General features: G+C 36.4%; 1 protein-coding gene across 2 annotated transcripts in view; it reads left to right on the forward strand.

The window, feature by feature from the left end:
• The window catches only part of cdkal1 (CDK5 regulatory subunit associated protein 1-like 1), a 195,799-nt gene that overhangs the window by 38,515 nt on the left and 139,260 nt on the right, over nucleotides 1-18,024 (forward strand). The gene's annotated exons all lie outside the window — the stretch shown is intronic.

The following is an 18,024-nucleotide window of genomic DNA, read 5'->3' on the forward strand; positions in this document are numbered from 1 at the left end:
AAAGCAGGGCATAGTTATCTGCTTGTTTCTCAACGAAATATTTCATTTTAAGAGAAAACTGTGGCAGTAAAAGTGATTATTTTGCTATGTAGAGGTTGAGTAAATTATACATTATATTACATATATTTATTCTCAGAATGTTGCATTTCTTATGTTGAGCCACTCTCCATCTGCGAGATGTTCTCTAAAGAGAAAGAAGACTTTTTCAGTCAGTAAAGATTTAGGCAAGCATGTGATCTGTTTATGGTGTTTCATTGTGTTTTATTAAGTCCACAATCAGGAATTTTTAGAGCACTTCATGCTTCGCTGTGCTGACAAACTTTACAAAGTTGCAGATTTTATTTTCCAGCAGGACTTGTGACCTGCTTATACTGACCAACCGGGTGAGTGTTGGTAGTTGTGCGCTGCTTTACTTGCTATCTGGCCTTTCCGGATGTCTTGTTTTTCCTGCAGTAAAAAACAAGACTTCAGGATGTAGCCAAACTCCGACAAGTGCTTGTTTTTTTAAATGTCATATATAAGATTTGTCGTGTTGATGCATTTTGAAGTTATTCACCCCCGAGGTAATTTTCCACCCCAACACGCAAAACTTCCCCATTCATTTTTAGAGCATTTTATTTCCACACAACATCATGTAGGATTTGTTGCCTCATGCTTGCGCAGAGTGAAGGAAAGAGAAGATGAGCTGCACATGCAGGTTGCGAAGTGAGATACAGGCGATCAGTTTGTGTGATCGGCAACAAGAGACTGTGATCGGCAATCACCGATCATACACTTTTCCACGGAAATCGGCCGATAATGATCGGTGGTCGATTGATAGGCACACTTATAGTTTTATATGATGAAACAAAACACAATTACAACATTTTTGCAGTTGGTTGAATTTTTAGGCAAACTTGTGAAGACACTGTTACAGTAATCAATTTGACTAAAGATAAACGCATGGACGAGTTTCTCAAGATCTAATCGGTTAATCCGGGAAATGTCCTTTAGTGATAGAAGCCATCTTTGTTTCTGTCTTTATGTGTGTTTGAAAGGTGAAGTCTGAATCCATCACTCTACCCAGATTTCTGAAATTAACTTTTCAATTCGTTGAATCCCCTGCATAAGTATTAATATGCAGGGGATTCCTTGTGTGCGTTTATTTTTACTATGTAAAGACACAAATGTATGCATTTATGCTAAGTCACAATAAGTGGCTTTTTTTATTTTGTTAAAACCGACGTTTTAAAAGTAGGCAAGTACAGATTTGAATTTTCTGGCTAATTTTGGGCTCTTTAATGATGAATAAGTTGTCATTTTAAAATGGCATTTTCTACTGGGTGATGAGCTTAACACTAAGATTTCCAAAAGAATTTCAACATGTCCTAATCCTCATGCTCGGTGACATGCACAGGTTGGAAGCTTAAAAGGGTAAAAATAGTGACTTTGATGTACTCCTTTCAACCATTTTGCTATCTTCTTCCTTTTTTTCTTGCTTTCTTGAGACATCAGTGAACAAGACAAAACTTAACGTGTTATAAGAAATAGTTTCTTTTTGAATAGTTTACATGTCTTTGCTTTTGACATTCTCTGAAGTTGTAAACACTTCACTATATTGAAAATAGGTAACGTTTAGATGGCCTTTGGTTGCTGGCATTCACTGGTAGAAAATATATTTGATTCTAGAGTTTCTGACCTTCAGCTCAAACTGAAAAGTGCCTAATTAAAGTCAGCAACTGATTCTTCTGTGCCTTTCTAAAGACAGTAACATTTCTACTTATGTAAAACAATCTACGGTACTTAAAAAAGCTGGTATTAATTTGGTTTAAATTAAATGCTGACCAACTCTGTATATACAGTACAGACCAAAAGTTTGGACACACCTTTCTAATTCAATGGGTTTTCTTTATTTTCATGACTATTTATAAGGCAATAAATCCCACTTATTAACCTGACAGGGCACACCCATGAAGTGAAAACCATTTCAGGTGACTACCTCTTGAAGCTCATCAAGAAAATGCAGAGTGTGTGCAAAGCAGTAATCACAGCAAAAGGTTGCTACTTTGAAGAAACTAGAATATAAGGGGTATTTTCAGTTGTTCTACACTTTTTTGTTTAGTGCATATTTCCACATGTGTTATTCATAGTTTTGATGCCTTCAGTGTGAATCTACAATGTCAATAGTCATGAAAATAAAGGAAACTCATTGAATTAAAAGGTGTGTCCAAACTTTTGGTCTGTACTGTACATTGTAATATCTGCCAGTAAAATATCCAGACACTGGGATTATGTCATTCCATTCACACCAAGTGTGTCTCGTACAAATTATTATAAAATAAAAGCCCAACCTTTGCCACAGTTTTACTTAGTCTACTGCCCTTGATTTGAACCTTTAAGTGAACTGAAAACATTTAGTATTAGTTCTGCACTCTGTCACAAGTCTTTAAATTGACACATTGTTTCAGTAATGACCCCGGAAAACTATAAATGTCACTCTCCAACATTGAGATATATTCAGAAATATACAAAATGTTGACATTGCTGAACAGTCACTAAAGTGTTATTATTTAAGTGCCTATAATATAAGGAGCTGCTACAAGCCTCACAGTGTTTTGTTTTAAATTAACTGATGCATAGAAGTGAGTGACATTAAGGCCAAAGCTGTTTGCTTTTCATCAACTTGACATCGAGGTATAAACAATCAGAAATCTGCAGTGACCTTTTGAGTTGTTTACTTGGGGCAGTTGTTTTATGTCCATGCTCCAATACGGCAGATACCAGACATTGGTTTGCATCTGACTGGAGACACACACACATACACGCCCACGCACACCCCACACTTGATGCCTGGGGCTGGTTCTGGTACAACCCAGGGATTGGCATTTAATCTGTCAGTTCTACAGGGCATTAGCCTACATTTTCGGGTATGCAGACGCAAAAAATAGTCTTGGGGATAGAGAGAGAGACTGACAGCTACATAGGGGGAAAGGCATGGTGAAAGACGGCAGTATGTTTAATACTTAATTCAGACGTCCTGTGTTTGTTACACTGAGCCCAGGGCAGTTTGAGAACTACACCAAGAACTAGGCTGACCAGATTATGACCTTGCTATATTTTCTTTTGAAGTGCACATTTCACAGGTTTCAGGCTAAAAATAGTGTTAAAAAAGGTAAAATGTCTAAAAGAGCCAAAAACATGCCTATTGTTGACTTGAACTTAAACAAGTAATTTAGTGCAACATGAAGGAAAATATTCGCCACCAGTTTAAAAGCACAATCTGATAAAAACCTGTCAAAGCCCCTTCAGCTTTTCCCTCAATTGACCACAAGCTCAAAACAAATAGATATTCCTTTTATTTGTTCATCTGGTTGAGTGGTGATGTGTGGATGAGTGGCCCTTTAAGTAAATGGGTTCATAATTACAGCCTGTCACATAGTATCCGTCCTTAAAAGGTCCTCCTGAACGGCAATCAAAAAACTTCTCAACTTTCATCAGTTCCTCCGGCAGAGCTTAGTACTCATGGCTTTTCCCTGTTACCCAGCTTTGGTTTTACACTTGTTGAGGCCAACATAATACAAGGAGTGAAGATCTTTTTTAATAGTTGAGTCTTATGTTCAGATAATTGCAAATGTTCTAAAATCAGGGCATACTTGCCTGAAATAAGAGCTATAACTGCTTGGTGTGTGCAATATTAATAATGTCATAGAGGCAGTCGTAGTGTGCCGTCAGTGCTTTAAGTGTTTCAAAAATGTGCCATGAGTGACTGTCTGAGTGTATCTGAGATCATTTATATGACAAAAAAGTGTGTGTTTTGGAGGCGGGGGGGTTATGGAGAACAGTATAGTGACTAGCGCAGCAGGGCAGGTGTTCAAGATTGAGATGCAATGTCAGCTGCTGTCTGCAGTGAAGAAATTAATTATCTATAAGTGGGTGCTCCCAGCAGGCAGCTGACAGAATGTTATTTTTATTTGGCCTGTAATTATTCATTTATTTATTTTGAGAAATTTAACTTTGACGAGGGATTTTGAAACAGTTGTTTGATTAATCTACAGTGACTCTTTGTAAAGGTCATGTTAGAGAGGTCAGAGGTCATCCTAAAGACTGTGGAGGAGATGCTTGCTGCAATAGGTAATGGATCTCCTGGCTTTGTCTATGTAATGATATTTTAATCCTTTTATTATGGTATTTTCCTATTGAATTTAGTTCTGTGTAGAGATGCTTGTAGTTATTTCTGATCTGGCTGTTTTAGTCTTGTGTTTTTCATTACACTAAAGCATTTCTTTCATTATGTACTTTAGAGAACACTCCACATGCCAACTGTTATTGCTTTTTCCATCTATTAAATTTATTTTTGACTGATTTCAAATAATTCAAAATTGCATTATACAGATAAGAGCTGTGACCTTTAGATCTAATAGCTAAAGGTTATTTTGTTTTTCAAAATGTTTCCCATGATAACTGTGTGTGTGGCTGCTTGTTTGTGTGGCCATCATATTCAGGCATGTAGATTTTATCCTCCATGGACATTTGTCACTGCCTATGTGACAGGCTTGAAATAAAGACAGATTCAGCAAACCTATTATTAATTTAAATTTAGAAATTTCCACCTCACCTAACTTTATGTACACCTGTTTCACTCATATTGAGCAATGTGATAAAATGAATAACCTACCTGAAGAAAACCATGTTCAAAAACAGGTGACTTGCCTCCTATATGCTATTTCAGTCTTCCTAGTTTAAATGGGTGTCCTGGAAATGAACCAAGCTTCCAGGGGTTTGATTATTATTATCATTTTTCTCCCCACTGTATCAGTTTCAACGGATGACAAAATTAGCTGAAATTGTGTCTTTATTATTATTGTTTTTTTTACCTGCTTTCCCAAACATATGTTGTCATGCTAAAATATCTGTACCCCTTGCACCATAATATTAAATTAAACACAGCAAAGAAAGGCAGTTAGATGCTCTGGATTTTATTTGGTTTATCATCATGATAGGGGCTGAATATAACTGCTCTCAATACTTTTTAAAAGATTTGTAATTGTAGATAAATGAGGATCATACTTAACAATAAAACATAAATTTGACAGTTGTGATTTAATTTTTTAAAAATGTATTTAAAAAAAGCTCGTCTCAAATATTATAGGTCTCTGTAAGTCTCTGTGCCAAGCATCAAATGATTGCTTGCTAATTCAAAGTTACTCCATTTGACACTTTCACCACCATGGTTTTTTGCTATAGATTTATACTTATAAAAACTCGCTGAAAGGAAGAAATTCAGTGAGAGTAGAATAACTTTTTAAGCTTTTTTAATATTTAAGAACATGGCAAATTGAAAAGCAGGCAATTTAATTTTTAAATTGTGGCTGAACAATGTATTGGAAATATATAATTATCCCAATATCTATGCACACATTGTGTATGTCATAAGGATTGCCTGGACTGCAATAAGTGTTAGCTAAGTTTTTAAGTAACATGTTTTCAAGTTCTGGATTTCTGTAATGTACTTGGTAACACCTACACAATGCAGCATAAAAAGCTTTGCATGGTGGAGAGGTGGTACAGGTTATCAAGTCATTTAAAAACTAGCTATGTTGCTTCAATGCCAAAGCAGCAAATGCCAGCCAGAAGTAAATTTTTAATAAAACCTAGTTGAGATGGAAACATTAAATATTTTTTTTCCTCCAGTAGGTGGAACTTATCATCTTAGGTCTACAATTGCTGTGAACCCAAAGCAGAAAGACAACACTTTTTTTATTTTTTATTTTTTTATTTGTCGCAAGTCGTATCACTATCACAAAATTCACTAATATTATCACAAATCTCACATTTTCCTAATATTTGTCTGGCCCCACAGCTTTGAAAAGTTTAATGCTATGGCAATTGACATGCGAGTGTACCCACACACATCCTCTGAATCAGTGTAATACTGTTACTCTATAGCTTCAACATGAAGCAATTTTGTTCATAACTAATGACCTTGATGCCTCAGTAATGCTATAGCAATAAAGTGCGTTTAATTAAATTTCCAGTTAAATAGATAACATGCAAGAGAAGCAGACAAATGGTGGTAGAGTAGCGAAGGAGAAAATGGGAAGAGATGGATTAAAAAGGTGGGCAACATTTAGGAGTATCTTTATAAAAAGGAAGCCGTTTTACTTCGAATTAAATGAATTGACCCACCAGAGCCACTGTGATTTAAATTTAATTAACTTTGGTTTTAGTGACATGTTCACTCTTTGGGAGTGCTGAACTGAAAGAGGTATTAAGAAGACCAAAGAAGAGAGGAATGCCTCAGATGCTCATATGGTGTTTGCTTCTTTTTCTGCAGGTATTTTGTTTTAACAAGGCTACACCTTTGCCCCCCTTTCTGTAATGTGCTCTTTTTTTAATTTTGCATGTCTTTTTTTCTCATGTAATATAATCTCTGATGTAGCCCACTGACAGAAACACTTTTTGTTTCCCTGATAATTCTCATCAAATGCTACAAAATTAATTTGAGGGAAATCATTTAAAGGTGATATAACACAAATATCAAGACAATTATGCCACATAATCAAAACCCAATCCTTTATAATACTTACACATTTAAAGAGGACTGACAAAAAATGTGTCAGGAGCTAGTGATTAAAAATATTGGAAAGGAAACCTTACTCATGTAGAAAAAACAATGTCAGTGGCTGATTCATTTAGAATTTAAGCCTGAACTACACTGTGAAAAGCATGTGTTGTCCAACACTTTAATACCCTCAAAGAAATCATAGATAGTAAAAAAAAGAAGTGTTCAGCCTGATAATTATGAAAATACAATTTAATCAATGTAGTTGTCAGAATGTGTCTTTATTTAAATCTGTCCCAGTTTTTCCTTAGTTTTGGTGGTTTGTTTTGGAAATGTTAACTTGTCAGTCCAAACTGTAGTATTGAAAATACAAGCCAGTTAAATGATAAAAAAATTACACACACAAAAATCACAACAGCTGCTGAATTAGTGATGCTGCAATACAGTCATAACTCCTACTTACTCTATTCTCTTTCAGTATTATCCACATTTTATCCAAATCATATTTGATAGATCTGAAAGTATGTTAAGCAAAAGAACTCTGTAAAATGAATTCTTTTATTACACATTGTAGAAACACTAGGCTGTCATGTAGCTCAACAGCTCACGTTTGTAATTTTAAACTAGTGACGTAAAGGCTTTCTAGAATTCACTGTAATCTTAATTAGGCAAGGACAGAGAATCTCATCATTGCCTCATTAGGCTTTTAGTTGTAAAAGAAGAAGAAAATGATAGAAAACTTAAAAAGAGGAAATCATGCTTATATTTTTTTTGTTGTTGTTGCATGACAGCTTTGTTGGACGAGCTGCTTAAAATTTATGAATGTACTTTTGATCACAGGTTCATTAAAATATTAAAAAGAAAAACAAATGACTTTCACTGACTTGTTTTATTTTAGCTCCATCGTTATTTATAAATTGTCAAAGTAAAATATCAAACTAATATTTGTATTGGGATTTTTTTTTAAGAGGGGGAGAAAAAAATGTCCAGCCTGTTTCCCAGGAAGTGTTGACTTGGTCTGAATGTGGAGAAATGTCTTTTGAAACATTGACTCATCTGACAGATGGTACATGGAGAGGACTGCGCTGACCCTTTGTTCACCTGTACTGACAAAACACAGGTGAACTACAGCACCTGCTGCTTCTCTTCTCTCTCATTATCCCCACACTGACTTGCTGTCAAACTGCCTCAGGAACAAAACTGAATCTTTATTTTGGCTTTAATTATGCTTCTTACAGTATTATGCTTTGTATTTTTCAAAAAGGTCAGGCCAGGTTGTTATTCTACAGAAGGTTCTTGGAACTGAGCTACTCAGCTTACGAGGGTTTGATGACTCACTATCCAGGGGTGTCCAAATTCGATCCTCAAGGGCCGGCGTCCTGCATGTTTTAGTTCTCTCCCTGGTTTAACACACTTGGATCAAATGATGGCTCATTAGAGGCCTTAGGAGAACACTGACCTGCTGAGAAGGTTGTTACTACCACCAGAGAGAGAACTAAAACATGCAGGATGCCGGCCCTCGAGGACTGACTTTGGGCACCCCACTCAATTTATAGTGAATCAAATACACCTAGCTCAAATCTAATAAGTAAATATACAGAAGTGCAAGTATAAAGCTCTAGGAGACAAAAGGGTAATGGTGGGTCAAAGAAGCACCTGCAAGCTTTTGACATTCTCCCTGTGGTCTTGTGTTAAGTTGAAGATTTCCAAAGCTGACATTTGCTGGTGTTGGCTAAACAAGCAGTGACCCGGAAAGTCCTGAGCCACTTAGATACTGTATACTCACTGCAACTTATAAGTGATGACATGCATGCCCCCTGCAATAGTGTCCTTTCTCTGTGCACTGTTGGGGGGTGAAAAGTGACAGCATAATTAGTTGAGAAACTTTGCAGTTCTACTTTCATAATAGTTGAAATACAGTTTTTCAACGTATCCGTCACACCATTGTCACTTCAAGATTCAATAAGTTAAAGTATAGAGACGTGATTGATATAAATTAAGTCATGAAAGATGACAGTGAGATCTTTGACCTTTAAAGGTTTGCCTCTAAATTCTCAAGGGAGGCTGTATCCTCAGCAGAAGAGAAAGGGATGTGAAGTGTGACAGTATTACTCAGTGTTCCTCAGCTGAGAAACTTAAAGAAAAATTGAGAAACTTTTACAGCCTGGGAAGAATGGTGGTATAACTATCTTTACTATTATGTAAACATATGCAAGTATATATGGTGTTTTTATCAGACAATAAACTGTTCAGTGCACACCAACACAAATTAAGTCATTGTAAGGTGATGTTAATGGGAGACAGGTTTTTAATGTTTTATAAACACAAATCTGAAAAGTGTGGTTTTCATATGCATTAAGCCACTTCTATTTTTTTTTACTCTGAAATAAAATCTCAAATAAAATGCCTTTTAAAATCCCCTCGTTAGCAAATTACAGCTAATACTGAATGCTCAGCCCTAATTAAGAACCTGTTTATGTACAGTATATGCCAAGATAACACTGTTGAATGCAAGTCCAGACTTTGACTAGGACACTTCTAAACCTGTGGACTTGCTTTGGAACTTTGTTTTTCCACATAACCCCAGGGTTAGGTCACAAATTGATAGGTCAAAATTCTCCTTTAGGATTTTCTACTAGAAAGCAGAATTTATTGTTTGAATCCATTATGGCAAGACGATGAGTAGTCCCGTCTTCTGAAGCAGCAAAATGGCCCAAATCATCCCAGCAGTATAATAATGTTTGACTGTTAGTTTAACGCTCTTTTTCTGAGATGTCTGAGACTGTATGATTCAGTCAAGTTTTTTTTTTTGTTGAAAGATTGCCATATAAAATGGAATCACTAGAAGCTGTGGAAAATATACAACAGCAATAAAGAATAGCATTCAAGAAAATAACCAGTGTAAGTAAACACTTTTCTCTTTATTCATTTATTTATAATCACTTATACTGTAATTTTTTTTCTATTTGTACTTATGTACACGTACAATATAAACAAAATCCTTCAAATAGTATTTCCATCAATTAAACAGTGTTGTTAAAATTCTATTGTTACAGCCTTCTGAGGCAGCAGAAGAGTATAAAAATGAACCAAAATCAAAAGGATTAAATTAAATAGAATTAAGCAAACTCTGAATTAGATTCCCATTTTTAAGTGTTAGACAACAGACATTTTCTTTCCAAGCAGGATTCCTTCTTTCATTTCCATTTAATCCGCATTAATCAACTAATCTGCAACACTTTTGCTTTAGTCTGTAGCAACTTTTCAAGAAGTAAACGTTTTTATGGCTTTATTGATGACTGCTTTGCTGCTTTAAGTGGCATAATTATTCGGCCTTTCTGTTATTTTGATTGCTGCTGGGTTGCTGATTGTTTGAATGATTCCAGGTCATTGAGCATGTGAAATTGCAATTCTCCGAGAGAGGTCTTGTAATAATTTATGACCTTGAAACCAACCTTGATTGTTTACGCTTGGGCTAATTTTGTCTGAATGCATTCAGCCAAGAGTGGCCTTTCACCTGAGTCATTATAACAAAGACTTACCCCTTGTCTGATCTTTGGATTCAAATAATTACACAGAGATGGCCACTCATACAGAATAGTGCAGCTTCACACAGACAGTGGCGACCAGATGAACATAACCTTCCCGTAATGTCTTGGCAATAAAGCGGACTAAACTTTTCTTTTTTAACTTGAGGTAGAATCTCCAAAATTTCAGTTTCAAGACAGTACTTTCTGCTAACGTTGACCTGCCTGATGTGCTTTTTATCTCCTATGGTGCAGGTTATGAACATTTCATTGATTAGCAGCAAATAGTGCAGGACTACGACAGAAAATAACCAACATCAAGAAATGAAAGCACAGCCTTCTTGCTATGATCAGAGTTTCTGATGGATCGGGCTGAACAGTATCTCAGATTCAGTCATGTGTAGAACCTTTCTGTGTATGAAATGAAAGATGTTGCAATAGCGCTGGAAGTTTGTAACCTTGTACAGAATGAGGGAGTACTCTTTTAGTTGGTAACATTCCTCTATTCTTTCTTTGTGTTGCTTCACTACCTCCATTGGCAGAACATTATTAATATGCTGAGGAATGTATGTAGGAATTTTGTTCTTCAATAGGCTAAAGTTTGTTGGATTTTATGACATTTTTCCTTATACTTTGATTTCTACAAAAAAAACATTCTTGCTCTGAGATTCACCCAGCACATTTCTGTAAAATATTTTCATTCACATGATCCGTTTTATGCCTTGGGAACATTTGATCAGACACTAGAGGTATAATACTGAAACAGTGACCATTTCAATACTTACCAGTAAACATGGGCAAAGTTCCAGTAGTATTTTTTAAAAAAAGCATGTGATTTAAATTCAGGAATAACATACCTAAATGCACGATCTCTATGGATTTGTATAGAGATTTTTGTTTATCGTCTGAAATATTAACTTATCAGCTTTTTCTCTGTCACAGCCTGGGGCTGGGTACTATCACATTAATACCCCATAATAGCCCTTCCTCTATAAATAACAGGACTTGGCATGGGAAATGGGACTCTCGGGGCTCTTTTTAGGATTCAGCTATATAGTCTTCCTTCTTGGAGTTCATTGAAGTACTCATCTCTAATGCAATTTCCAACACATCTGTGCAGCTGTCTGTGTGGGTCTGTTTCACATGGGTCTTTTTTCTGTCTTTTATTAGCCCTTTCTCTATTATGAAGCATTCAAGCGGTCAATACAGCTCATTTACAGTAATATGGTATTTATTACACATTCATCTAATTTTACATGACAGATTTCTCTCCTTTTCATGGCAGTGTGAATGTGTGTCCAGCATTCTTTAAAGACCATAATCTGAAAGCTTCGCATAACATCTGACTTTCCTTTACAAGGCCCAGCTGGACAGTACAGGAGCATCCTATCTACAGCATACCCAAAGGCGGAGTGGGTCAGCCATAAAATAGCTATGTTATAGGTGTCTATTGATTGGTCAACAGATTGCCTGTATCTTGTAAATGGTATACTAGTAATAAATGAGGAAGGATGAAAAGAGTCAACATTTTCTTTTCTCCTCCTGCATTGTTTTAATTCTGGTCCCTTATCACAGCTACTGTTATCAAAGATGTGCTCCAGATTTTAAAAACACAGCAATCTATCTGTGTGCTATGGCATTTCACTTTAGTATTGTTTTCTTTTAATCTCAAGTTAGTTTTATTGGACTTCTTTCATGTAATCATCTTTCATTGAAGCTACACCCCTGTGCTTTCAACCTTGTTTTTGGATTGCAGTTGTTGAGTTATTTTTATTTATTTTTGTCTTTGTTTCTGTTCTCATGAAGAGGAGCTGAAAAAACAAATGGGCTTTAAAAAGTGCATTCTGGATATGTGTTTACGTGAAACTAGAAAAGGGATTTGGCAGCTTTACCTCTCAGATTTCCTCCTTCAGTCAAACCTTTTCTTAGCTTCAGACCATTCATTTCTTTCCTTCATTTTCCAAAGATTTGATGTTGAATTTGCTTTTCTTTCCTCACAGTCACATTCCTTAAGAAGTTTGCCTAAATATTATTTAGCCTATAACCTAGATATTTTTGATAGCAAACTTACCCCAGTTCTTGAAATATTTGAAGTAAAGAGAAATCAAATTTCACTAAATCAGACTACCCAAGATATATGCCTGTTTGAAAACTACCATTCTTCTCTGAGATTATGGACACAGTTGTTTGTGCTCACATAATTACCTTTTTAATCATGGGTTTGATTTCAGTGTTCATGTTCTATAAGAATCACATTCTTTGCCTCTGAACTGTTGTATTTTGCTTATTTTTAACAGAAACTTTGTCTTTTTATATACGGTTTTGTTGGCTCTATTGGCCTTATTTAACAGTTGTTAGACAGGAAAGTGGGTTGTGAGGGAGGGGGAAGACATGCAGAAAAGGTCCTCAGACTGGGACTCAAACCTGTAAAGTCTTGGACTAAGGCCTCCCTCCATACATGGGTCACGCTTTATACCTGTTCCACTGCCACGCCCAGCAATTTTATCTTTAATGTTGTTAAAACTGGCAGTCTCATTTGTTTTATCTATCATGTATTTGTCTTTTATTTTTGCTAACATATCACAAGACACTCAACAGATCTCCTTGTAACATTGTCATAAAAATTTAATTTTTACAGTTTCCCGTCACTGTTTTCTGTTCCCTATTCTCCACATTACAAACTATAATGTGTTTTAGTTTGTTCACATTCAGGTTCCACAGGTGCAGAGTTAGCTGCTTCTTTATAATTTATTTTGTTTAGAAAAACTCTACCGGTACAGTAATACACATAGGAATGAGTACAGTGTCTATTAGAGCAACAGTGTTTTTCTTACAAAAAACACTGTTTTTTGTAAGAAAAAAACAGTTTCTTCAGTTCGGTTTTTTCTGTCAGACAGGGGAGACTTTTTTTTTTTTGCTGCTGTTACAAAACACGCAGGAATATAAATATGGAACACTGAATAAAACATTTAAAAAATAAACATGATTTGTGGGTCCCCCTGTTGATAAAATCAGGTAATGTCTTGGATTACAATAGCTGTTGTGAAATTGAAATTGCCTCAGTGACCAAGAGTATAACTGCATTATTGATTCAGCAGGAGTTTGTAGAAGTGGAAAATATGTGAAGGAGCAATTTAAAACATTTGCTCACTCTCACTTACTCACACTCACAAACACCCGTGCACTCATCGACTCACATGTTAATTACAGAGGCTTGATGGGTACTTAACCTTGCCCCTTGCTGCTTATGCTAATGCAGAGAGGTCAGGGGTGTACTGAGTGGCTGGTTCGCTGTCAAATCAACCAGAAATGGCCGTTGAAGTGCAGATGAGAGGGCGAGGAAGACAAAAGGAGCAAGGATAGGCCAAATATGGTAAAGAGGCAAGAGAAATAGACATGCAACAGAGCTATATCTTCAATGTCCCACTTAATTTTATCATATTGTTTGGAGTAGAAAAATCTTAATTTTTTAATCTAGTTTAAGTTAAAGTTATACTCTCTCAGCCTCACAAAGTTTCTCACGGCTCGTATCACTATGACCTCATCCTCAAGCAACATGTTTGCTAGGGAACATATGGCAGAGGATCTGTGTGTGTATGTAATGAGCTCATACCCCCCGCTATGTAGCCAAAACCTTATCTGTATATGGCTGAGGACGCTGCGCAGCAAGGAGTCATTGAGCGGAAACGCACACTCATAAATGTGTGAATATAGCTGAAAGTCTGTTTTAGATATTTGGCTTCTAAACTAAAATGAACCACTTCTGATTGTACAGCATTGATGTATTGAGATCCAAAATTTCCATACAGTAATGAACATATTCTAAAATGAAAGTTTTTAGATTTCATAAATAAAAATGGTTGATAAATAAATAAGTACGTAAATCTATACTAATGCAAATGTGTCAGGAATTTATGTTGTACATCATGGCATGATTAAATGTAGAAAGAATTCATTACAATGTGAAGTAATTTTATGATAAAGTGATAGTTATTTTAGAATTGAATTCAGACGTTTAAACATTCCTATGCTAAAGTGCACTGCATAGGAATATTGTGCGCTATATATTCTTTAATATATTAAGAAACAAGTGCATCTTATTGTATTAAAATATAATTAAAACGTTACTTTCAGTCATCTTTTTGTAAATGAAGTTTAGGTAAAATTTTTGTTATATACCTACCTTAATTTTGTTTTTTTCTAATAATTCCCACATTATTTAACAGACCATTTTGATAACTCTAACCGACCTAAAACGGGAAGTTTGGTCTTCTGGTTCAATCTGAAGACACAGCTCACGTTGCTTCTGGCTCAGAATTAGCCTAACATACACTCATATATATATATATATATATATATATATATATATATATATATATATATATATATATATATGTATGTTGACATCAGTTTTGATGCTAAACATGAATGAGAACATTGTAGACATTCAATGCTTTCTAGAGAATGTCATGTGATTATGCGACCAAATGATGCATGTTGCTGTCATTGAAAAAAGCTCTTTGGTAGACTCTACCCTGATCCTCTAAGGAACACTTTATCTTTCTCTTCAGATTTTGCTGTGTGAAAGTTGAAGAGTCTCATATAGGTCATGCTCTCTGGTCCGTCTGATGCCTAGGGTAACTTAATGTCATATTCCTAGCATGAGGCATCTCGAAGTCAACCTGATCAATTCAGTTGGACATTTAGTCTAGTTTAATTTGACTTATTCACTGTGTCTACTCAGCTGTTAAAAACAAGTATGTACAGCACAGCACTCTCTACCACATATACGACAGAGGTCAGCCGTCTATGTGTAGTCCTATGAATGCTGCGCCTATCACCAGCTTGGACCACTGGAACACGTATGCACAGTATGTTTAGACATTGTTTGAACCTTTGGTGTCAGGACTTTGAGGAGAAGTGACAGAGTTGAGAAGGGGCTGCAGAGTGGAGGAGAGATGTGTGCACACACCCACACACACCCCCACACACGCATCTCCCCACACATACATCCCTTTTCGTCTGATCTTGGGGGACATCTGCTCTAGTCTGGGTCATTGGCAATGAGAGCTTTATTAGACTACTAAGCATTACCATAGCAACTGCATCCCATAATCCCCCTCCATCTCATTCCTCCCAGGAATTGTACGCAACGTGATCGGCCTTTCCCACTGGGGCGCTCAGACAGCAACTCAGCCGCTCTCTGCTTCCTTGTCATGTCAGCTATGGCTTTCGGTCTATGGGCAGGGAGCGAGAGGCACATTAAAGGAACGTTTGGTGCATTTTGGCATGAGACGTTGTCAATTAGGCAGCTGCACCCCTGCTGTGTATGTGTCTGAATGTGCACTAATGCTGGAGAGAGATTTTCATGGCTGTAACTGTGATGGGGAGTCACACTTATCAGATGCATCTCTGAATGTTTGCATATGTGGTTATGGCTTTGTTCTTTTAGCCTTGAATTTTTTTTAATAGGTGTAGCAGAAGAAGAGAAGTAATTATTTAATCGGATATCTAGCAGAGTGACTGACACTTTCTAACTTTTGATCAGAATTTTATACTTACTCTTAGTGACTTGGAATAGTTTGCTTTACTGCTACACTCTTCCCTCCCTCTGTATATTTTTACAGTCTGTTGACACCATAAAAAGGCAGTTGCAATAACATGGGTTTTGTTCCTTACTCTCTGGCAGTGGCAGAAGGCCAGTAGATAAAACCCGACAGATTGAATGCACATTGTAAATATACTTTGGATCAGTTGAGTAAAATGAGCCATTGTATCCAACACTGCGATATCTTTCGTTATTTGTCAGCCCACTTTGTAATTACCCATCAGCCCTCTCAGAAATGTGGAAGTGTGTAGGAACACGAAAACACACCACATGTAGTGTTAAACCTTTTACAGTGTCTCAGTACAAATGTTCTGTACTTGGCCCAAAATAAGGATTTTGTTTCTAAAATAAACAATGAACACTTTTTGAATTCTGGTTTTACTGTTTTTTTTTTTCTTTCATCTTCTACCATTTTTCATCTGTCCTTCCAGTTCTCATTCATGTGACAGTGTAAGCAGGCTTTGAATTGAGTCGTCTGCTTTCACATTCCTTTCCCTTGCACAGTCCTCCTCCTCCATCGCTAGCTCTCTTTGTTTTGTTGAATACAAACGGTGTGAATTAAAACACTACTGACAGTTTGCATCCAGCCTCACTGCTGCTTCTCAGTCCCCCTCCTACGATTTCTCCCTACTTATGTGCTTCCCCTCTTCCATCTTCCCTCCCTCTTCCACTCCTGCTGTCAGGAGGCTTCATTATTAAAGATTTATGGCAGAGTCTGGGCAGCTCCTCCAAAAGCTTTTGTCAGACAGACCGCGTGTCTCAAATCTCACTGCCACTAACTGGAGGTGACACGGAGACTTGCACAGACCATGTGCACACACGCAGACACACACACATTTTGGTACACTGTTTGTCTGCATAGCTTTATTTTATTTCGTTCAGCACATTTAAACATACACGATCAATGACATGTGATTTTAAATAATATTTGAATGATAACTTCCCAGGGAATATAAATAACCGCTAGTTATTAATGGGTTTCTGAGAACTTTTCTTCATAATTTCATTTCCTGAAACATTTTTTGCTAGCTAGTTTATTTCTTTTTTGAGTTTCCAATGCGAGGATCTGAAATGGACTGTTTATGTAGATTACGTTCAGTGATGTCGAGAGGGTCCTTCCACAGCAGGGTTGGCGCCGCGTTCTGTGAGCACGGCTGTCCGCCCACTGTAACCGAGTTTGTAAGGTGATTAAAAACTTAAAAATCAGACCAAAACAGCATTATCAGATTGTTTCATAGTTGTTGCAGTTTAAATGTCAAGTACAGTTACTTTGAACTCTGAGGAAATGTTAAACCTGAACAGATTTCCGATGCGCCACACTTATCAGATGCAGATCCCGATTCCTGAGTGTGAGCAAGGGAAAGGACTGTTGGTTGTCAAAATAAAAACATTAATTTTCTCCACCAAAACTGGAACTGTTTACTCTGTTAACGTGACTATACTTTATAAATTCTATATAGTAACTACAAACCTGATAAAAAGGTGTAAATGCAACAAAAACCCTTTGAAATAAATTTTGCAGATGCAGACTTCTGTGATTACTTGCATTTGGGGAACAGCTCTTGCACATGACTGCTGCAGTGTTTGCTTCTTCAAACTTGAAACTGATGAACAATCCTTGGGAGGTGTGATGGTTTTAATTTGTTTGTTGGAACAAAAGTGCTGTAAAACATTGCAAATTTATGGGTCTCTGAAGGCCAGCTGAAATATTGAACATGAGAGACTGAGCTAAACTTTTTTAAAAGCAACAATAACCTTTTTTCCAGTTGGATGATTTTTAGAAGTTAGTAAAGAATATTGGATAGATTTCTACCTGCTTTGTCTCAGTTGACGTTGATTCCTGCAGTGTCAGGAAAAGTAAAACATTCTAAAGCTACCCTGGCTCCTCGAAAGTCTTTCTGCAGTGGATAAAAAAAAACAATTAAATGGCATCATAGTTTTGTTTTAGAATATTGTTTCCATCAAACATCTGTTAATTGTGAATAATGGCATAGTTTAAATGTCTCACTATGTTTAATGTTTAACATGGCACCAAAAAATCTGAAAAAGACAGAGAGTTACCACTAATTATATTTTTGTCTTCCTGATATCCACATGTCCAGTAGAACAGTTTGTGATGCATTCGGTTGCTCTACGATGTCTTACTTCTCGGCCAATTTTCTAGATCTGTATAGTTTTTATGCACACAATTCAGTACAGTATCAAAAGTAAAATTTACAATTTATATGTTTAGAGCTTTAATTTGGTAACTTTGAGATTAACTTGTCCCTAATAGTGGAAGTATGTGTACAATTTAATTTCAAGTCATATCCAACGCCACTCCTCCTTGAAAATATATTTTATATTTT

This window comes from Xiphophorus hellerii, chromosome 3 (genome assembly GCF_003331165.1).
Source record: "Xiphophorus hellerii strain 12219 chromosome 3, Xiphophorus_hellerii-4.1, whole genome shotgun sequence".
Taxonomy (NCBI): Eukaryota; Metazoa; Chordata; class Actinopteri; order Cyprinodontiformes; family Poeciliidae; genus Xiphophorus; species Xiphophorus hellerii.